Source organism: Diorhabda sublineata, chromosome 2 (genome assembly GCF_026230105.1).
Source record: "Diorhabda sublineata isolate icDioSubl1.1 chromosome 2, icDioSubl1.1, whole genome shotgun sequence".
Classification (NCBI taxonomy): Eukaryota; Metazoa; Arthropoda; class Insecta; order Coleoptera; family Chrysomelidae; genus Diorhabda; species Diorhabda sublineata.
In genome coordinates, this window is record NC_079475.1 from 33,763,581 (window position 1) to 33,788,644 (window position 25,064).

General features: G+C 30.8%; 1 protein-coding gene and 1 long non-coding RNA gene across 3 annotated transcripts in view; one reads left to right on the forward strand and one right to left on the reverse strand.

Moving 5' to 3' along the window:
- LOC130453318 (uncharacterized) overlaps positions 1 to 11,080 on the reverse strand; it is a 55,163-nt gene extending 44,083 nt beyond the window's left edge. For both annotated transcript variants that reach the window (XR_008911033.1, XR_008911034.1), the window contains exon 1: positions 11,017 to 11,080. This is a non-coding gene — a long non-coding RNA (uncharacterized LOC130453318). The remainder of the gene's footprint in view (positions 1 to 11,016) is intronic.
- LOC130453317 (uncharacterized) overlaps positions 1 to 25,064 on the forward strand; it is a 688,318-nt gene that overhangs the window by 165,885 nt on the left and 497,369 nt on the right. The window lies entirely within an intron of this gene.

The window sequence follows — 25,064 nt, forward strand, 5'->3', positions numbered from 1 at the left end:
TATATATATATATATATATATATATATATATATATATATATATATATATATCATTTTACTCTTTTTATATCTTTTAATAAAAAGTCATAGAAATGCATTATTGAATTGTAGTGTGTCACTGATTTTTTTCAATATGAAACTTTTAAATCTTCACTATACCTATTAGTTTCTCATTAAGTTTCTTCTATATCTCCTTTGAAACTCTATTTTTGATTACTAAATATGATTGTCTTATATTATAGCTGAATTTTGTTCAGAGAAAAAGTTCTTTAATGCAAAAAACTCAATTTTCACGTTGAATGGTCATATTTCTGATTTCTAAGACTACTTTATCGGTAACTTCTCCGTCATCTCTTATCATATTTAATCATAGTAAAGCTCAACTACACTTTCGTTTTCATATCTGTTCAGTACAAGTCAATTCTCTGCTATCTAATCTAATAAAATCTAAGAAACAGTATTTATACAATCGATTAGAAGCGCTACATTCGAAAAATTTCGTTCCCTACTCTAGTTTTTATGCTAATCTCATACAATGTGCAATGTAAGATTGATATTATGAAAACTGCCTGTATCGATATATTCTTCCACGAATACGGTTTATATATTTTAAATGTAAATTAGTGAAGGATTCAAGTTCAATCTCTATGTTCTACACCGACGTTAAATTGGGTCATGATTCATTTCACACATATAGCTTCTGTGCAAATTATATACTATTTCGATAATTTCTTTCGTAAATATTTATTTCCTCATTTCAAAGATTTTCAACTCCACTTCTATTCATTTCTCATTGATACTTCAATTTTCTCTTTTCGCGACAATTCTATGGACGAGATAATTATATAAATATATATCAAGAAAGGACGCAATCCTCTTAGATTACACCCCTGGAATACTGTTTCCATCTTCGTTTTCTACAAGACTGACAGAATTTTGTACAAGTTCTGATTGTAATTCCCTAGCTTCTTTGCTTAATTTATATACCATGCTCTAATTATATTAGCGACCCAAAAATGTCTTGCTGAGCTTACTCGACTTACTAATTATCAAACTCGCTCTACTCAATTTCATGGGAGGCCTATAAATACAATAGAGGAAGAAAAGAAGTATACTTTTTTGTCAAAAATTTCGAAATACATTTCTTTGAAGGTTGAATTTTGAAGATTATAGGATATATAGAGTGATCCACCTTTAAATACATAATATACAAAAACGCTCTCAAGAGCAGATTTAGTGATCGTTCGTAATATGGTTATACTTATGGGAATATGATAAACTTTATTATAGACTCAATGGTTGAAGTATCAAATATGAAACAACATTATAGTTTTTAATCTGCAATATACACTAACAGTTAAAAGTTTTTGCTCACACAAAGTTCTCTTTCAAGCCAAGAACGAAACGGTGTCTCACAAACCAAAAATCATAGTGTTCGTTAAAAGTTTTTTGTCTGTAATGCGACAATTTCAAACTTGCAAATATCGGCTGATTATACTTCAACTGTGAATTATTTCTTCAGTGTTTATGATTGTAGTTTAGTCCCAGTTAGCCCAGTTCGAATCAAATATGTGCTGTGATTTATTCTTTTAAGACCAAGACAACTTCTTTACGAGTTGTTTTTGTTTTCGCAAATTCAGATGTGTCAGTTTTAAAATGGGTGAAACCAAGAAACTATCGGTTGAAATTCGACGTACCATGGACTACAAAATAAAAAAATATCCATCCGCCAGGGTATGACGATAGAAAACTTTCAGGGCTACCTCGGAAAACCTCAGATCAATGAATCTAGGAAGTGAAAAGGAGATTGTGAAAAGCTGGCCTTTTTGGAAAGGCGACAATGCAGAAAGCTCTTTTTGAACTTTAATATTTAATGAAAGCGTCACATTGCGCTGGAGAACATGAAAACTGGAGGTATGAAAAGTTTTATGGATTGATGAGTCAAAGTTTGAGGTTTAAGAATTAAAAAAGTGTTTGTGCGCATGTCAAAGGAAGATCAGATTTTTGTCCACATATAAGACAAGTTTGGGAATGTTTTTTAAGAAGAGCGACTGGAGACATAGTATTCATTGAAGGGATGCAGTCTACAAAGGATACTAGAGGAGAATCTGATACGTCCTGACCAGTGCATGATGTTCCAGCATGTCAGTGATCCCAAGCATTCCTTGAAACTTTGCAAAGAGTACTTGAAATAATTGGAAGGGAAGAATGTACTGAGAGTGATGATTTCGCCCTCACAGTCACCCGACCTCAACCCGTTTGATTTGTGTCACAATTTGAAAGCATTGTTATAATTCCTCTTCATATCTTTAGAATATTCTGAAAAGTGGAAATGGATCCAAATTGACGACAATAATTTTTCGAAATTGTTACAGAGATTGCCAAAATTGTGCACCGAAATAATAAAAGCAAAAGAGGTTTACTTTAGTGAATGAAAAATTTAAATATATATTAAATACAGACTGTACTTTTATTATTGCTATATTTTGTTCTATACGTTCTTTAAAGTAGAAATATCTAAATGTATCGTATTGTTTTTATTCGTGTTTCACGCAAACTATAGGGTGGGCAAAAACTTTTGGCCGATAGTACATTTTATTGATATTCAACATGGTAAAAAGGCATCCCCACTCATTTAGTACTGTTGATAACTGATATCTGCTTCTAAATATTTTCAGTGTGTTAGATGATTATGTACATATACATCGGCCCCTTGGAGGAGCTACTTGTTTCAGCATCTTAGTTCTGTGAGATGGCCGAGCCAATTTTTGTCTCACTTTTATTTTCACCATATTTTCACGATCAATTTATCCCATTATTTCATAAATTCGATAGTTGCAGCTAATTATTGTCGTAGGACTAGAATTGTTCTATTTGCCTGGCCCTGTTTCTTTTTTGAATAATAGTTTCTTCTTAAGCAGTCACGAATTGGTATAGCACACCTATTATTACAAACCTTTGTTCCTTCGTTTTTACTTAACGTTGCCCCCAAATATTTGAACTTCTCCATTTTTGTCTCTTTCAAATTTTCTCATTTTTCTAGTCAATATGTCATCAACTATTGAAAAAGTACAAATTATGAATCAGTTTGGTGAAAAAACGACAATAAAAAAATAATGTCATCAAAATAAATGAGTGATACTAGTATACAATACGAATATCATGAATATTGAAAATATTATTCATAGATACATAAATAATAAACATCATAAAAAGCGCAGATAATCAGGTTCATAAGTCAATCAGTCAAGTCACTCCAAATTGTAAACAAGATAATTAACATTTTTTCAAATTATCCAAAACAAAATATATATTATCACAACAAGATGAGCAATAAAGATTGATACCCTCAAAAGTACCATGCGGAATTCTTATTACACCTCTTTATTTTTCTCAATATTAATATTGTCATTTTCCTCGTTGAAAGTACCCAGGATTTTTTTATCACAAAACATATATTTAGAAGAGAAAAAGAAGATTTATATTGCATAGAGGTAGAGAGACAGAAATGCTCTATTGCTAGAAAATTGTTTACAATTGGTAGACAAAAGCTTGGAAAAGTATTAGAATTGGCAAATGATTGTGAGTTTTTTTGCATTTTACAGTATTAAGCCCTTAACTAATTCTGAATGTGGAGTAGGTGGGTAAAGGTCGTGATCGGCGTTCTTAATTGAATGTAATGAGTAAGTCCTAGTGAATATAATAGTTCTATTTTGTAATTTGAAGATTCTCTTAAATCGAGTTGCACCAGATGTACCACAGGAGGGAAGGGCATATGGAGAGTGCCAATTAATAAGAGCATAACAAACTGTTATAATATAGTTCTTTGGAAACTGAGCTCAGCGCAAAACAGGCAGAACTTTAGTTTTAGAAACGTTAAAACATGGAATATTATAATCACACTATGATATGATCCTATGAAGTGTTGCTTCTATAGAAACAGGTAACTTTTGCAGAAAGATATGTTTTACCAATGATGTCTAGATGGACAATGTCGTTGATAAACAGAAGAAACAAAATAAAGCCTAGCACTGAGCACTCCACATTCTTGCAAGTAGACATCGTTGTATCAACCCTTACAAGCTGATAGAATTGACAATGTATATTTTAAACCAACTCGTGATGAATTTTTTATTATCACTTTCTTGGCTTAACAATATCTTGTTATATAAGTTCAAAATGTAAATAAGAGTATGTACAAAAGGCTCATTAAAAGTCAGATGAGTACATTTTTCAGAAATTAGTAGAAGTCTTGTAAAAGAGTTTCAGATTTATAACGAGTTCATAGTAGAGCACCTTTTTTAAAATTTTAATATATCAATACTTATCGTACCCTAATATTTTATAGCTTCTTTCACGTTTTCATGCTGAAAGTATATCCATTTTGGAGCCTCCAGCAATCTGAGTGTCATACTCTTATTGTTTCAGTATTGTTTCAGAAAACGTTACCAGTTTCACATCCGGAAAACCATCTCTAAAAATCTTCACATAGGATATATCCCTGTATGCTGGTTACACGTGATAATTAGCTTCATTTTCAAGGTCAGCAATGATTTAGTCCAAATGCCAAATCTTCTCGCCCCATATGATTCTTTAAATTGTTACTGATGATGCATCAAGCCTAATTTGGGTAAAACTGGGTAAATCGATCATCTCTTCTCTTCACAGCCTTGCTTTTACGGGGCACGTTCGCCCTTTGCAGTCCACTATCTTGACTGGATCTAAGTTTCATTTATAGTCTGATTTTACTTGACCCCTATCAATGGGAAATGTTCACTTCAATGCGCTTTTGATCTGAAGTGAGCAAACGCGACACCCAATGCGCAAATAGCTTACGCAGGCATATTTCTTCAGTCCTCTTTTTTTCTTTTGAAAACCTATTTAAACAAATCCAATGAAATTAAATGAGGCGTCTTCATAGCTATCAGATCTAGATATTTTTCTATTCATATTTTAAGAAAAATGATTGAAAAGGGAGAATATTTTGCCAAACCTATACGCTTGGAACTGTTTTTTCAACAATTTTTTATTTGCGATTAACCCATTCTAAAACAGTCAATATCAAAACAAAACTCGCTATCAAAACAATGCTCCACTCCATTTGTAAATCCAAAAAATAAAGCTTTACATGTTAAATCAGTGAAAGTAAACACTTATTTTGTTTATATTAAATCCTAAATTATCAAACTGTTCCTTTTAAATATTTCATGCTATCGGTTATCTGAAGGTATACTGTTTGAATTCTGAATCGTGGAATTAATAAATCAGATATGAAACGTCTCTCGATGTGTGTACTTGGACTCTGTGACAGATTTACGCTCTAGTGATGTACTTTCCGCTCTAACGGTGTAAAACAATTCATTATAAATGGTAAACAATAGCTATCCAATATTTATACATATATGGGACATAAACTTCCACGTTAGGATATATACGAGGGTCATTTTTCAAGTAGGAACCGTTTTGTTATGGAGTAAGAGAAAATTGAATTCAGGCATGAATATCAAATTGTATTACATATTAAAAAATTAATACTTTTTCACTTTTATACAGTTAAAGTCAACTAGCTTTGGGATTTCATCATGAAAGAATTCTTTGGCCTGAGTGTTAAATCAGTTCCATACTCACATCATTCTCCAAGGCAAGAAAATCCTTGAGCGTTGGAGAAAATGCATCTCGATAAACTTTTTTCAGTTGTTTGTTGTTTTTGATGTAGGACCGAATAACGTGAAGCAATTCACTATTCCTAGCAGGACCGTTTTTAAATTCTCCTTCATTCAAACTTCACAACTTTTTCTTATATATACATATATATGTATTTTTTAATTCTGAGAAAAATATGTAGTCTATCGTACCTACCACGACCAGTCATTTGACCGGTAGTACGATTCATACATTTTTTCAATAGTTTTTGTCTAAGAATCAATGCCAAAACTATGAAGTCAATACAAACGAAACGTAATGTAGTTGTGGCACGATTTTAGTTTTTATTCATATTTTTATAGTTAGGATTGTATTTTCTATGATAATTGATAAGAGTATGATCGACCTTATAAGAAAGTGCACAGAGAAAGAGGCATGTAGAGTGTTGGAATATTAATGGGAACTGTCCATTGCAGAGTTATATGCATTTTTTGCAATTTTTTATGCACGCGGCGCATATAAGGCTAAAAATATAAATATAGGACTTCTATAGAATAAAAAGCGAGTCCTACTTTTTTTCTCAAATACTATGCGCAGAGAAAGATTTACGAACTAGGACCATATATATACTGTTTCGATTCACCCAATAAACCAGACAAATTTGGTATGAAATTTTGGTTAGTATCCGATGTACGTAACAAATATATCATAAACGGCTTTCCATATTTGGGACAAGAAGAAGATAGAGAAGAGGACAATTATTTTACACGCCTTCCTTTAGTAATCAAAGTTTTAGCAAAAAACTACGATTGTTGGTACAATTAGAGCAAATAGAAAAGAGCTATTTAGACTGGCAAAACTAAAAAACGATGATATGGCACTTTTCTCCATCAAACTATATCGCTTATATAATTGTATGTTGATGGCTTACATAGTCAAATCAAGAAATAAAGTTTCAGTTCAATGCACTACTCCGTACAAATTGAAGAAATTGACATCCCAACCTCAGAGACAATTCAATTGTATAATAGCACAAAATTTGGCGTAGATGTTACCAACCAAATAACCATAAATTATTCGGTAAAATCTAAATCTCGGATGTATTCAATATTGAAAATATTGTTGTGAAAGGCCGGCCACGGTAGGAATATTGTAGTGACATTTTACGTACCCCAGATTGGGATCAGCATCACTGCATCTGATGCATTTTTTGCATAAAGTTGGTATTCCTGTAGTTGTTAACCTCTGTTCTGTTAGGATACTTCCTGATAGTATGTAATACAAATGTTTATTTAATTATTCATTAGTTCTCCAAGAAACGTTTGATTGTGCTCTAATACCTCCTAATATCTCCTAAACCATAAGTGTTCCATTTGTTTAAAAGCTACACTAATAAGTTCAAAAGTGAGGCTACATTTATGCAGAGCTTACAGAAGTAGAGGTGATGAAAACTGGAGACATCCATTTAGTAAAGATATAATTTGTCTAACTTGGTATTCAAAAGAAAGTGAAATATATTGATTTAATCTGTGTAAATGTGTTATCACTATCAATCGATCGCTACTATCATCATACTGTAATTGTAATTGATTCAGATACTCGACAATAGGTATGTGTTTTTGTCTTCTTCATATGGTCTATGCAGTATTTCTATTTATGGGCATTTACAGCGTCAATACCTTATAGAAGAATAGCTTAAAGGTTTTATTCAGCCGAAATGAGTTCAATGGGATTTAACTCAAAATGATAGATTGAAAACTGAATTTGTCAATGTTTTTACTTCAAGTTTTTCTATCAATATTGCTTGCCTTATAAAATTTTGTTCTGCAAACAATAATAATTCTACTTTTCTGGATTCAATTACCTTCTACCACAAACGCTTGTGCGTCCCCAATATAGAATAAACCGACGATCTTTCTCATAAGAACTAAAACCAACCCTTCGCAATGCTTCGTTGGAACTTTTTATTGTCTTGTGAGACCCAACTATGGCCACTGTTTACTCATTTTTTATTGAAATAAATATTTTCTTACTTGAATAATATTATTCTGATATAAGGAAATATTATGTAAATTGATGTGTTTAGATTGATATTTATTTTTCCAAAAATAAAATTTTTTATAAAAGTATAAACTACTCAGCGATGCATTATCGTGGCTTGAGAATCAGTTCTGCTGGTGTTTATATACCGATTGGTTCATTACCTTTTTTTTTCAATCGATTTCACAGAATAGTTTGCATAGCAGTCCTTGCAATGACAATTGTAGTCTCAGTTCATTTCATTTGATGTTACACAATACCACAATTTGGAAACAACAATTTCATTAATGAACTATCAAATTGCATGGATACCAGATTAATTTCACACTACACTGGATGAAGTTATCACATAAAAACTATATACAAATCAAATTGAAGAAGTTAACAGACAAATTATGTCATTTATTGAATTTGCAGTTTTAGAGTAAAAACAGCGACGGGTGTTCTAGGTAGATAGAAATTCTAGAGATAAAATATAATACAAATGATTATCAATATTTTGTATTATATTACAGAAAGAAATAGGTATAAAACGCCTAAAATTGGCACACGCTTTCTTGATAAGATGAATTTTGAGAAAAAAAATTATTAACGAAGAAGTTGTGGCGAAAGATGAAAGACGGTTACAGTACGGGAGAACAATAAGTTTGTTGATAAATATAAAATAGACAAGCATCAAAGTATGTTGTCTATCTCAAGACCTCCAGCTTATTTTCACATCGAAGTTTCTTTGAGAAATACCACCGTAGAATTGGTTTCTTATTGGATTTAAATAGGGATGAGTATGGATCCGAAAAAGATGTCCAAAAGAATTGAATTCATCTTACCTACTGTCGTTAATCTATTGAGATAATTTTCAAATGGAGGAGAAAGATAAATTCATGTATTTCAGATGATGTCCTTGAAATTTTTGAGAAAACCTCGAAGTAACAAAATTGTTAAATTGTGCATAAAAATTTATTTTGCACAATATATTAAAGATTATATTAGACTTTTACTGCGACACTCCAAATTTGTCCGAGTCAAAAAATATATATTCGTAAAATTTTTGTTTGCGGCAAGTGAGAACCGCATATTTGGGTTTAATTTATCAAATACATTCCAGATAAAGTGGAATTAGAATCATTAGAATCTGTGAATTCTTAAAACTTAGAAATTGAAAATTTCAGTAATTTCAAAAAGGCCCCTCTCAATAAATTAAATATTGAGTTTGGAGAAAAATGTGATTGGCACAGTCAGTAGGATCGTGAGTCTGTATAGTGGAAACTGGTCAATTTCAAACGTCACCTTATTCGTTATTAGAGCTTCAATTTTCGAAAAATAAAATCAAAGTGAATAACCGAAAGTATTCCTGGACCAACAGGAATTGAAGATCATCATCCAGGTTGTTCTACACTTCTTCATAGAAGGACAACGCTCAACGTTAAATTCAAACTCAAGTATTCCACAAAATATATAAATAATCTTTAAAATGCAATGCAATCTAAAAGTTATGGAAAAATTTTGTATTTTACCAAATTTCACCGACCTTCTAGTAAATTGTATGATTTCATCAAAATTATGAAATTATTATTAAGACACCCGATAATTGGAATTGTATTCAAAATATTCTAGTATTATAGGTAGAATTAAAGAGAAAGATATGGCTACGATAATTAATAACAATTTCAATAGAAAATTACGAAGATCAGTGAATCGGAAATTCTCCGAGAACAGATTAATCTGATTTAAGGCCAAATTTAAATGAACAGGTTTTGAATAATTATAATTCTTTCATACGCTCAATTTTAATGATTTCCAAATCCTGATAAAACTCACATATGGACAACCTCTGTATACATCGTGATTACTTAATGTATCGTAGAAACAGTGCGTAGGTATCGATATCAAATCTTTGAATGTTAAAAGGAAAAGAACAAGCAGAGAAAGAGCAAGAAATTTCACGGGAAATTAACTCATTTTATTCTTACTATATAAAACTTTTACCATTTACATTTTAAGTACTGATTGTATATTACTGTATATTATAATGTAACAGCAAATAGATCATTCTTTTTGTCAGAAGACGCTGAATCTGGCATGGTATCTGATGTAGAATCCAACACATTCTTTATATTATATTGATAGCTTTCCACTTTCGACAGAATCAATTCGTTTCAAAAATGTGTTTCTCAAAAATATATAAAATATAATTTGCTAGTATAGAAAAATAACATCCATGTTCCGCCAATGCAAATATAGTTGAAAAACCACGATAATTGACTTATAAAATATAATAATCGTAATATTGTTGAGTCGTTATGTAAAAAGTTTGAGATTATTAAAGTTTGCCTTCAACTTTCAAACCTTTTCATGATTTAAGGTAATTTTCAAGATTTGACACAAGTTTTTTGAACGAAAAGTGTGGCAAGTCTTAATTTTGTTTTTGTTGTTTGTGACAAAATAGTTTGTGTGGAGCAATAGTGCCTTGCTCATTTTATAACGCAGTAAACCATGAGTTTTATATAGGATGAGTTTTTAGTACGACAACGTCATCAAATAATTAGAAATAAAACTTATCGACTAAAATTTTAGGAAAATATCACACTTTGCAAATATAAAATTTTTAATTGTTACTCTGTATATAGGGTGATTGATTAGTACCTCCTTTGTTCTTTTAGTCATCGTTACTATTCACATTTTAAAATTATTCACAATCCTACAGATTGTTCCAGATTAATGCGTAATATCAAAGTTACACTTTTATCATATTACATATGCATATTTGAAATCAGCATAACTTCACTATTAATGTAATGGTAATATGCCGTTGTGATGTTTTTACGGGATAAGTAATAACCAAAAACCAAGTTTGTAGGAAAATCGTAACAAGTTCAATACCCTGTATGAGAAATTCGAGAATGAAGATCTATTGCGACTGAAGAATTCGAATGATAGTAAAAATTCTTGGAAATAATTTATTTCGTTGATATTTCAGATAGAATCTGATACAGTGTGAATCACAATACTTAAACATTATTTTCTCGGCTTTTGCAAATAAATTACCCTCTATTTTATGTGAATATCGAAAAATGTGGGGTATTTCATTTAAAAATAATGATACCTTTGATATGGCACAGCATTCTGCAACACTCTGTGATATTGTGTATGATTTTAAAATGTGAAATGAATGCTATAATCTCTCAAATTGATACCTCAAAGAACAAAGGAGGCACTAACAAATTATATTATAAGTATTTAGAATTATATAATAAATCATTTTCATTTCAAAGTCTCTATAGAATAAACACCATGTAGTCGAATAACTAGTGAAAAAATGATTATTTATTTTACCTAGTAACTTGAAGATATTTTTTCCAAAATTATTCTATCACAAGCAATCAACAAACATCTGAATACAAAGCAAGTTAAAAAACTGTAATGATGATTTTCTCTTCTTGAATAGTTCTGTCATTATCTTATTAACTTTATAAATTGGGTCAATATAAAAATGATTTCCATAATATCCTTATTGCCATATTGAGAGGAATGTTTCATAAAACTGTTCATAAACACATTTATCCTGTTTCAACGATGATCTCATTCAAACATAACGTTAATATTAACCGGTGAATCTTTTGTAATGTTGAAGATAATGAGGTGGTTGATGTTTATTGTGTTCATTGAATTCTACAATAGAGTTTCTCAATATATCGAACCACATAATCGGACAATTTCGTTAATTACGTTTTGTGTTACTTGAGTCTATACTGAAGGACAATTCTTTTTATTCTAGCGTTCATTAAAAGCTCTACAATCGCAAACACAAACACGAATATATCGTGTACCTACTTACACTGATTTCCAAGGAGGAAGTTTATTATATTCATATTTTCAGACGTCAAATAGATTTATGACAAATTTTATATTAATTTCACATTCTTCCCTGAAACATATAACATTCCATTGACTCCAAGCGAGATCTATCACGTCCTCTAAACCAAGAAATTCTAGTTAAAATTATTCTATATATAGTGTTGCTCATTAAGGCCAAATAATTATTCATGGTCACTACATATTTTCCTGCGCTCTAGGAAAACTAGTTGCAACATGATAAACCACTAATTATAATTGTTTCAATGTTGGTTGATACCCAAACGTTCTATAATCGACCATATATCTGCGGTCATCCTTCAAAAGCAACATCAATTCATTGCAGCATCAGTTACCTTTGAAATTATACGATATCTACTGGAAATATAATATGAAGGACTTTGGTCTTGACCAGGATCTTCTCATGCTAAAAGTAAATTTCTTTCAACAAAGATTTATTTCCGTGAGAATCCACATGCACGTATCATTTCAGGTAACTATTTCACAAGATTCCGTCCTTAGCTCTACAAAATAGATGGTTGACATCAAAGTATTTTCTACTTTAAGAACAATTTTTTTATTTCTATGATTGACCTGTATTGACACGAAATGACAACGTGAAAATAAGATCATGTGAAAATCGATCCACTCCAAAATTTCCATTTTGTATTTTTAAAATACGTAGTTACAAACTGTGCAATCCTTCATAATTTAAGATTCAAAATAGTTACTCCAGTTTATTGGAAAATATCATTTCCCGAATTTATTTCAGTAAAATCGGTTTATACGACGGTGAATACTATGAAAATTTGAAGTAATGTAAATGAAGACTTGTAGGTATATATGCATATTGACTGCTGGACAAAATTAAGGCATCACTCATATTTTTTCGATATTATCTATTTATTGATAACTAATTGTACGACAAGTAGACTATGAAACTTGTATAACAGTGACAGTTGTAATTTAAGTTAACTATAATGTCATTTCAGGCTAAAACTGTGTTGATATTTTCTAAAAAAAGCTGATTAAAGCAAGGTTTCTGTAGGAAGCAAGCTGTTGATGGTAATTGTTTTTATTACATGCATGTTTGGAGGTTCATTCGGGAGTATATCGAGGAAAAAAATGAAACATTAAAGAAATTTGTCATTGGAGGAGACAGTGCGAGCATCGACTTCCTTAAATGAAAGATATTCAATGCGATATATTACTGGTTTGTTAGGAAGACATCATTCCAGCATCAATCGCATAGAACAAGGCAAGGGCGAAACGGTGCACTAATCAAATCGATGATCGTTTCTTGAGACCACGTGCTCTCATAAACGGGAGCCAGACAAAAAAAATTACTTACCAGAGAATACAAAGTTCAGAAATTAAATTTTGCAAGACTACATCAGAATTAGACCATCAATGATTGGTAACTAACGGGTTCTGTTCTCCGTTGAAACTAGATTTAGCCTTAAAGCTCCAGATGAACGTGACCGTATCTGTCGAAGGCCAGCTGTAATATCTCTCCTATAGTGCTTTTTTGTGGTTGATCTAAAATGTTTTAGAGAAGAATTTGCTCGATGCTCCGTGTTCCATATAAGTACGAGGTCTATAAATTGTCAATATTACTAAGACAACATTTTATCGAACATTTAATACATTTTTCTCCATTTGTTAAGTCTGATTATTTATTAATGCAGGATAACGCTCATTTCTACGTGGCAGGTTATTGGCTACTTACATGTTGTCAATTTTTTATTATAGTGTCCACCGGATATGAATCCTATAGAACATCTATGGGACTATTTTAAAAAGAGGATTCGAAGTTATAGTCCCCCTGTTTCTAATCACAACCAACTCAGAGAGGTCGCTGTTGAAGAATATACTGCAAGCTTTTGTTAATAATGTGATATCCAACATGCCGCGACGCATGAAAGTAGTGATAAGAAGTAGAAAAGGTCCTACGAGGTATTAGGGTTAACCCATATGCATTTATTCTCTTTTACAGGTTTTTTTTCTTTTTTTTTTTGGAAGTATGATGGCTTATTTTTGCATTTCTGGAAAAAAAACTTTTATGTGAAAATAAGGCAAATTTAGGTTATGTTAATGTCATATTCGACTAATTTGTAGGTGTTCATTATTATTTCAATGTAACTTAGTTTTATTTTGTGTTTATATTGTGAATATTTGGATTAATTGAAGTGATGCGTTAATTTTGTCCAGTAGGAAAAATATCTTCTATACTTCACCCTAATTGAAGTAATGGATAGTTTGTCTTGCTATTACCGGCCAACAATATTTTAAATTAACACTCCTCAAATAGAAAAAATAGGAACAGGAACGGCAGTCTCTACGGAGATGGATAGAAACACGACCGGTTTATCGACTTATTAAAGGTCATGGACCAGCCCAAACTATTCAAAATCGATGTAAAACATAGTGCAAGAGAGACAACATAAGAAGGAAGGAGCTGAATAGAGTGTAATAGAAGGAAAATATATATGGAGAATGAAGTTTACTTCTTTCGCTTAGGTTAATACGATACTTCTTCTCTGAGTTCCTAAAGGATCTTTAAGTGCCTTGGTTCTATCACCTACCAATAATTCTAATTTGGTATATTGATGAATATAGTGAAGTTATGAGTGAGTTTTAGGAAATATTTCGTTTTTTTTTAGTACAAGTTTGTGGTTTAAAGATGCTTCAATCTTGTTGTGTCATAAATGGTTAGAAAGAAACTTTTCCAATAATGACAATAAACAATGATTATGTATCTATATTTCAAATTACCAAAAGGTTCAAACCTCAGAAATAAATGGCTAGTGGCTATAAGAAGAAAGAATTCTAAACCAAGCGGCCATACAATATCACTAGCGACGAATATTAAGTATTAATTAGTATTCAATCTAAAATTTGATAGGTCGATGGACTGGTCACACCAGACACAGTCATCTAAGATGTCAACCTCATGTTATAAGCGAAGGATCAGGACGTTAAACGTGTCAAGCTTAAGTTCTTTATTTTCTTTTCAAAAGATATCGGCTTCTATTTTTAAGGGCACACGGCCTACTGACACAACTATGAACTATTGTAACTGGGAAAATTGAGTTTAATTTAGTTACTTTCCGGACTACTGATTCATGTTCACATTCAAATATTGTTGGAAAGAAATGAATCGCGAATTCTTAGCTTCGAAAAGCACTTTCCAATTGTATGAAGGTCATGTATCTACTTTTCTTATTTACTTTAGTAATTTAGTCAGATTTCTTGTCGGATCGGCAGTATTCGAGTAGAGAAAACAAGTTGGATTTTTTTAATGGAATTTATATAACAAATAAGTAATGATATTGTAATTTTCTCCTCATTTATTTAGATGATTTTTATTCATGGGGTCAACCAATAAACAGTGTCTCTTACATTTTCAATTCATTTAAGTACTATACAATACATTCAATTAACTCATAATATTTCACTTATCACTTTCAATTGATTAGCTTAAATAATTTATTTAAATTCTTCGATTACTTTGCTAATTCGTTCTGCGACTATTTATTATAAATTAAACTGAACTGTACTACACAATAGGTTGTTATGAATGCAGTTGAATATTCATTGGTAAGAATGTAAATGACAATAAATTTTATAGGTTAGGTCGTTATAAGTGAAGTTGCAATATATAGGTTAGGTGAGGTTAGTTGGTTGTTAATGGCATTGAATTTTTATAGAATTTGTTTTTTTCGGTTATCAAAACTGTCAGATTCATTGCAAACTTAATAAAGAAACTCTATTAGAATTAATACTCGTAACATTAATTTTTAACAGTACATATTTCTCTTATAATAATAAAAATTACCAACAAATTTTTGGAACACCAAAAGGTCTTCAATATCCCCTATATTAACAGATTATGTAATGGATTGAACTTTGTAATATCTGTTTTACCCTTCAAATTATTCTTTATTATGAAGTATGTAGATGATATAATTTTATCTCTTCCATATAATGAAATTGATAATTTATTATTTTACTTCAATAATTTCGATCCCTATATACATTTTACTATAGAAAACAAGAATACTGAAAAATCGTTATCTACCTTGTCTTGATATTGAATTTATATGAAACGAAGATAATAAAATTTTAATTGACTCGTATAGGAAACCAACAAAACATTAAAATACTTTTTAATTAAAACTCATATCCTCCATATCTTTTGAAATTCTGTATAATTCATATAACACTAACATTGAATCATCATTTTTAGACGACATTTCTAATCCATATATTTATAACCTTTACCATATATAAAATCAGTTATTCCTAAACTTTTTTGGAATCTTTAAACAACATAATATTAAAATAGTATACAGTCAAACACTTAATATTCAATTTATTTTTACTAAAGTAAAAGAAAAAACACCAATCAATAAATTGCCTAACATAGTATATGAAATACCTTGTTTAAATTGTGACAAAAAAGTACATTTGTCAGTCGAAAATATCACTAGTAACTTCTCACAAGAGTGACAGCAGATTATATCCTGATAGATATTCATTAGCGACTCATGTCTGTCATGAAGGACACAATATGAATTATGAATCTGCCAACGTTTTGTCAACTGAAAAAAAATTACAAAAAACGTTTATTTTTAGATACAACATATATTGTCCAAAATGATCAATGCATTAATAAGAAAACTGATTTAAATAACCTTAGTGTAATTTATGCATATCTTTTAGATTTTGAGAGGACAAATTATATAAAAATTCAACGCCATTAACAACCAACTAACCTCACCCAACCTATAAATTCCAACTTCACTTATAACGATCCAACCTATAAAATTTATTGTCATTTATATTCTAGCCAATGAATATTCAACTACATTCATAACGACCTAACCTATTGAAATGTAATGTTTTCCATAAATTTACCAATCAATATTGAACATCATTCACTACAACTTATCCTTATCTAACCCAATATAATTCAACGTCATTCATAATCTAACCAATTAAAAATTAATGAAAATTCCTATAGTAACCAGAATCAATATTTCAATCAATCAATATTCCTATCAACGTCAATATGAATATTGAATTTTGAATTCCATGAGTTTAAAAATTTTTGCAAGCATTAATAATATCAAAAATCACCGGAAATCTTAATTAATTATTGTAAATAAAATTTTTTTATTATTATCCATATTTCTTATATTGTATTTGACCATAACTTCAGTCCCAGACGATGAATACATAAGTATTCGAAAGCTCGGAAAATATATAAATATATTAAAGTTAGTCCACTTTGGTGTTTCGTTGCCACGTTCCCAATAAGAAACCGCTTATATATATATATATATATATATATATATATATATATATATATATATATATATATATAGAGAGAGAGAGAGAGAGAGAGAGAGATAAAGAAACAAAACAAATAAGTAGACTAGACCTTCCTAAAAATTATTCAAAAGAAACAATTTAAATAATTCGCTTGCTATAAAAACTTAAAAACTGATATAAAAGCACAGATCAGACGAATTCCAGAAGTTTCTTTAAAATCGAACCCTTTGCCGAAATTTAGAATTCCACTATATCCAAGCAGTACCGGCTGCAATATTGATCCATATAATTTATCTGATCCCTCAAATCAATACTACAATGCATTTATTTTGGAAACAATTATAACAATTTCTACAATGAAATCGAATTTCAATAAATGATACATATTTCCATTTAATGAAAAGGGAGCAGAAAATATTCTATTGAAATGATAACAATGGACTACTAATATGCGTCAAACTTCAAAGAGAAAAAATCAAATGATATTTGTCATTTATTCATATTGATGTGCAGAAAATTGAACTCATCATTTAAACAATTACTAGAATGAATGGAATGTAATTTGAGAGGAAGTGAGCTATAGTTATCAATACACATAAACAAGTCTAAACACGTGTCGCGACATCAAACAACAGGAGGATGAAAAATATTCCAATGCGTAGCATTTCGCACTGTTCGCTTGATAGTTGGAGTGTGACCCTTTAAATCTATTTACGTCATATATTTTGTTTGAAGTTGATATTCTAAATTTTCAAGTGCAATGTTAATAAACTCTTAAGTATGCGCATTTATTACTAACTAAAATTATCAAGATCGAGGAGTTTGCAAAGATCTAATTAACAAGTTCTATGAATAACCTTATGATAGTCGCCCAGTTGATTAATAACATTCATCATGAACGACTTATAGTGCAGTTGTCAACAAATACAGTTGAGTACCAATAATCCGAAATGATTAGGACCGGACCCATTTCGGATTAACGAATATTTTGGATTAAGCGGAATCATTACCAAAATCATATAAATTCGAAATACAATATATAAATTACATAAACTTGTATAGGATAAAGAGATAAGGACAGTTTATTTCATTATATTAAATCTTGAACTAACCAATTGTGTGTATAAAGGGCGAACAAGAAAGCGAAAGTTTTTAAAGGTATCTGAAATAACTGTACAGTGAATGAAAAAGTAGTTTTCTACTTTTAGGGTATTATATTCAAAATACAATACAGTGCATACCAGTATCGCACTGTAGCAGCCATTAAATTTATCCTATATCAAGTAGATCAAGATCAAGACTAGTATTAATATGCCATTCCTCAAATTACATTCCACAAATTTTCCACAATATTTAATTCGATAAAATACCATTCTACTTGATGAACTTAAGATACGGTTTATATAATGTACAGTACAGTGTAGTAAGAAGTTGTGTTATCGTTTGTTTGGCAATCCTGAAAGGGGTTTTTTCGCATTAAGTTGGAGGGAGAATCACCTGACTGAACAAAAAGTCCATATTCCGCTGGCGCGCTATTTCCTGAATTCCATCTGTAATCTGTGTCAATGTGAGTTGTTTTTTCTACCGTTTCTTCAAATTTTGCCTCTGTAAATGTAGTGAAATGGCTTCGAAACGGAAACATACTTCAGTTACATTACAAGACAAACTTGAAGAGTTAACACGCTTAGAGTGAAAGTGCCTCGAAATTAGCTGTTGAGTTTGAAGTGGGAAATTCCACAATCACTGACTGGAAGAAAAACCGATCAAAAATAGAACAATTTTGTACTTCTTCAACGAGTAAGTGTATTGAATTTCGTCAAACAGTAAAAACTACACTATTGGAGAAACTTGACAGTGCTCTGTTTGTATGGTTTTCTCAAGAGAGAGAAAAAGGTATCCCGATTAGTGGGCCCACTATTAAAGAAAAAACACACTACAATTAAATCGATTATTGAAAGGGGACGAGTCTTTTTCTACTAATACAGGCCTGACTTGATTGCTGCAGGATGCAGCTGTCTATGATATAGCACTATGCTATGCTGAACAACAGCGGATACGTTGTATCTGAGATGTTGGCGTAACTTTGCTGTAAGGGAGAGATCTTAGTCTCTTCGTCAAAAAACGCACTTTTTTAAACCAGTATAGTTTAGAATATTGTTCTGTTTGTTCATTACACTTTACTGTATTCGAAAGATACTGTAACTTTCATTAATACACTAATTATTTTCATTCTTTCTTCGTTTTTTCATTCTCAAAAATATCTGTTTCGGATTAAGCTGACTTTCGGATTACCGAAGTTCGGATTATCCACTGTGTATCATTTATTCATTCTTCAGCAACAAACTGCTGGTATGGAAAGTTGAGTTAAGTTAAATTGAAAAATGTACTTAGGGATGAATGTGTATGGAATGGGGGTACGACAAGGTTGTGTTTTGTCGCCAATATTGTTTAATTTGTACTCTGAGCTCATATTTAACCAAACAATAGGCGATGACAATGAGGGAATAAAAATTAACGGACATTAAATAACATACGTTATGCAGATGACACAGTTATCATTGAAGGAAATCTAGAAGTGGGAGATCAACTTCATGGTTTAAAAACATATGCGATTAGACTGAAATAAGTATGCTAACTTTCATTAAATTGAGATGGCACCTGAAAAAGAAGAAGGGATGAATATATTAAATTATAAATCACAAGGAAGTCCGAAATTGAAGAAATTATTATCTTCAACTTCTTAGCTCTAATACTACCAAACTTTATCAAGTATTTAGTATGTGGGGTAATTAAAAATCTCGTGATTTCTTATCATACCATATTTTTTTCTTACACTCAACTGGTTATTAGGTTATGTGACAATTTTTACCGGAACAAAAAGTTACAAATAACTTTTTAATGATATAGAGAGGTCAACTAACATGACGAATTTAAAAATTATCGTCCATCTTGTTATTGACAGGAAAAATTTGTCTATTCATAGCCAGTGTTTTATTTAAATCCATTTTCATTATCATACATCTTATATCTTCAGTATAACCTGATGTTTTTATAAAGCTTGTGTTTCAGATATCTCCAAATGAAGTTATCTAATGTCTTTAAGTCAGGAGATCTTTGTGGCCATTCAATTGTGCCACGCTCTATATATAATCTAGTGTGATACGAATACATGATTAAGATATTTTCTGATAAAACATGAAAGTGTGTCGTCCTGTAAAGACATAGTGCTTTACGTGATTTCTAAATCTACTTTGTTGAGATGCTTATTAGCTATTACATTTACTTACTAACAATGCTGTATATGAACGTTACATATCCACTTTGGGTTTTCCTGGTCCTAGAAATGTGATTTGTTGTTAACTATTCCATTTTAATAAGAGTAGAAATCCATTGTGCTCACAACATACTTTCCTTACAAAATATATATGCCTGTGATAGTGATATTCGAATATCTCTTGAACTATATTGCTGGTATAGTTCTGGGAAAACCTACGAATAATTCGTGTAGAAACAGAATTTTCCTGTAGAACTTTGAAATATCAAATTCTTTGGAAACAAAAATTCGAAAAAATTTTGATAATAAATTTCGTTTAAAGCTGTAAATAAGATCCTTGAGTGTACTTTTTGAAGCTGTGGTTGATATTTGCCAGGTACAAGTTGCTGGAAACACATTTTTTGGCAGGAGACCCAGTATCTCCTGTGTGAGGTAGAAGCTATATGATATAGGCTGTCCTATAACTAGCAAGGATAGTTTAATGAATGTTATTTGTTTTGTATAATTGTTAGTTCAGTGAAAATAATTCAATAACTGAATCGAAAGAGGAGAATGAGTATATTTGACAATATTGACAGATACTGTAAAGTTGATAATAAAAGATTGGAGGATACTAAGACTTCTTTAATGTTTGATAATTGACTACTATATTAGGGACTAATTTAACTAATTAACTAATTAACTCCAAACCAAATTATTTGTGATTGAATTAATATGAGATTCAACCAAACTAGAATAGATTTTTCCTATATATTTCTCTCAAATAATGGTATCATTTTCAATGAAGAAACTTTTCTTTTTGATGGAAACATAAATCGGAATAATTATAGATACTGGTCACGTAACAATTCGCATTGGATGCCTGAATCCCACTTCCAATATCCAGAAAAGTATAATGCATGATTTGAAATAATAGACGATAAAATAAATGGACCATTATTTATCAAGAAATGCTGTACAGTTCGTATCTAAAAAATTGATGTCTCTAGTCATTCGTCTGAAATGCAAATACAAAATGTTCGGAGTTACTGACACTAGAAGACAAAAATTAAAACAAACATTTTAAGCACTGAATAAACTGATGGCAATAACCGAATCGTCAAGGATAGTTCGATAGCGTCAGTTAAAAGACTACCAAAGCTCTGATAGACGAATGGGGTATAAAAAGGGCTCAGATCACGTCTGGTACACTGTTTAAACCAAACTTCCTTACAGGCAGGCACAATTTACTCGTCTATTTGCGTTTTATAATTTAATATTCAGTTGTAGCAAGTTAATGAGGTATAATAATGATTTTATTCCAGGGTTTACTACAATCAAGTGCATCGTCTAAAAAACAGCGTATAATGTCGTCCAATTTATAATGATTAGATTGCCTTTCTACGAAAACTTTCTCGTACAAGATATACGTATTTTTGGAAGTATTTATAGAAATAATAAATTTATAAAATGAGATTTCTACGCCTATGGTAGATCAAACAAAATTGTTTAGGAATTTAGAATCTGCAATTTATATTGTAATAACTATATTTTCTCAATCTCAAAGTTTTTTTCCTAAAAGTAACAAATACGGTTCTCTACTTTTGCTACGTAGTTTATTATTCGATAAAAAATAAAAATTATGATATTGTGAGTATAGTTTTAGACCAGTCTATTGGTTGTGCAGAAGGAATTAGCTATTTTTTGCAAAGGAAAAGCCAAAATTATAATTTTTCAGTTTTCGAAGAGTCACTGAAAAATTTCTTTTAATATTATAGTATTTTCTCATATATATTGTATTTTTGATTGCAAATACAATGCCTTAAATACGAATAAATAATTATTCATATGAAAAAACAGATTTAGATGTAATTAGTGTATTAAATGGGATCACTGGTTTCTCATATTTTTTTAAAATTTCATTACATACAGCTTTTAACTTATTTTAAATTCCAAGTTCGACTACAGATTTGCAATTATTATTCAACTTATACCTTCACTTTTTATTATATTTCTATAAATCGCATTTCTCTCAAAACTTCGAGCAAAAACGGTGATCAAACTCACATGTAATTTAAGGAACCTGCCGTCCGAGCATGACTGTTGTTTTAGATGAAATGGAATTCAATTGGCTGAAAGATAAACATACTCAAACATATTTTCTCTAAGAATAAAAAATTCAAATTTATCTTATTACGGATCGGTCAAATGTAGCAATTTGTACTTAACGATTATGAAAGTAGAATCTTTGTATTTGTAAGAGACAATTCCTCATGATAATTGATATAATTTATTTTCATAAGATATAAAGGTGAGTTTATATAGAAGAAAGTTTCTAAGTCATAGACAATTATCAATTTTTCTATGTTTAAGAAGGTTTCAAAATTTATTGATAGAAGGCGATAGCTACGCCGATTGCACTTAAGCCTCTTATTTTCGAAGAAACATCAATAACATTTCAATATAAGGGGAGGGAGAAATTTTAGCTTGTAGAGGAAGGAAAGTTTGTATATATATATATATATATATATATATATATATATATATATATATATATATATAGTAGCTTCACGCTTGGCAGTATTATTATCTTTACAACTTTTTTCCAACTTTTTTCTCGGTTGACACCTCTATCAACTATCTGAATTAGGAAGTTGCACGCAAATAAAAAACCTAACCACTATTTCATCACTCTTTTTATATCATGGAACATCTGTCCAATGTTATCTACATAGGTTCAATTTCTCAAATATTATCTAAGCAAATTTGTGATATTATGAGTTGGCTAAAAATTGCATGTGAAACTCAATCAAGACAGAGAAAGTGAGAATCGTTATGTTCCAAAAATTTTATGTTTGTGTTCTAATTCATTTTTTTTACGGTGGGGTGGATTTATGGACACTGTTGATACTAATTACTCACTAAATCTATTTATACCGTACACTAAGCTTTTTACTATCTACTAAACTATACGCTGAAACTTTTTATCAAACTTTTATCTTATTCTCAATTTATTTTAATAAACTGTTCACTGGTCTATATCGTATTGATCGGAATGACATCAAACCATTTACTGACTGACTCGATGATAAACAAGCGACTTTTCATATTAAAATAGTTTCTCGATAATTCTGTTCTAGAATGTACAAATCAACATTATAGATAAGTTATAGACAAAAATATCAAAGGTTTCTTTTTAATTTTCACGAAATTTTTGCCCGGCGAGTCCACCCAATTTTATATTATCTTGAAATAATCCAACAGGACCAGCTTCACGGTCCATGTTGTGAGTTTTTAAGGGTGGAAAATGGTTTATCCCAATTATCGGTAAAACTACAAGTCCTATAGAAAAAATAGTTAGATAGCTAAGTATAAGGTGATAAAAGAAAGCTACAACTTCTCTGTAATTCACATTTTTCCACGTAATCTAGAAATTCATATTAACCAAGTTTTTGGCGTTTTATTTTTAACTTTTAAGAGAATTCTTTGTTTTTACAAAATTCGGTGAAAATTTGTCCCAAAAACACTGGAAGTTTTTTTATGCGCAATATTTTTCCACCCAATTCAGACGTATCATCGAAAAACCACACCAATTTTCAATCGAAAATTCTCACATCAAGATATCAGATTTTGTTTTTAAATCTGTAGGTTTTTGATCGTTGAAATGTCTACTTTCGGGATGGCGTAACTTAAATATACATTTCCTACTGTGGTAAGTTTTCTAAGAAAAACCAAAAACAAAAACGAAAAAACTTGATTGAAATCGGGTTTGGCAATAAGTGTATCAGAGTTCTGTGAGAAATTATTCAATTAGTATGGTGAAACATAAAAATGGGAGCGATTGAATTCTAATCGATTTTTTCTTGCTGCTAACCAACTAGTAGAAGTAATTAGGAAAGTACGTGTAGAAACTTTGAAAAAGAGCAGGTTAGCCAGCATAAAATTTATGCCTTTATGAACATAAACTTGTATTGAAAAAATTACGTAAATGAATAACATCCGTTGTTTTCATTAATTGAAGTACGCACCATTGTTATGTTGTCTATATTATTGATAATGTAGTTAATTAAATATTGTGCCAACTCCTTCAACACATTATTCACTATAGAATGGTGATTACCGTTGCCTGCGTTAGTTCCTTTGTACTTCGAAAAAAGAATAGATAAGAAGGCGTGTCGCACTAAATTTAATCAACAGAAAACAATGATGCGGTATGAATAAATGAATGAAGTTAAAAATATTATAGATGACAGTAGATGATTCATTCTTAGAACGGTAAAAGACTTAAATTAAAAAAAAAACATATTATTAGATGGTATTCTGTCAAGAAACTAGTAGTATGTCTTTGTCATTGCTTGCTGAAAAAGAACAGTGAAAATGTGAAAAACCAAGCGCGAAAACAGAGATCGGTTAAGGTGCGCATTAACATAAAATGACTGACGCCCATACAGGAAACCCCAGAGTTGACAAGGGGCCAAGTCTGGGCCAGTCCTGAGAAGCCTAGTTCCGGCGTACCTGTATTGGCCCATGCGTGGTCCAGGCTACTTAATACAGCTTCGGCCATACCAATGATTACCCAAGCTCGGGCCCCAGCCTTGGCTATTAATTAATAACGGTAAAGAAGAAAAAGTTATGTAATTAATAAGTCTTGGTATTTCTGTCCTGGAATCTAAGCTTGGCAAAGCACTGGCATTTAAGCTGATGGAAGTTTTTCTTTTACTCCGAACCCAAAATGAAGCGTTAAAGTCACCAAATAATCAAATATTCAAAGTTTTTATGAGCAAATCCGAAATTGAAACAATACTCATGTACTTTCTGGTAGGTCCAGGGTGATTCAAAACAAGTCCGTTGCACCTGAATAGACCATGAATAGAGTATTCTCCCGCGAAATACTTCATTAACTTTGAAAAGGTTCAAACGAGTGTCCAAAACATTGCGA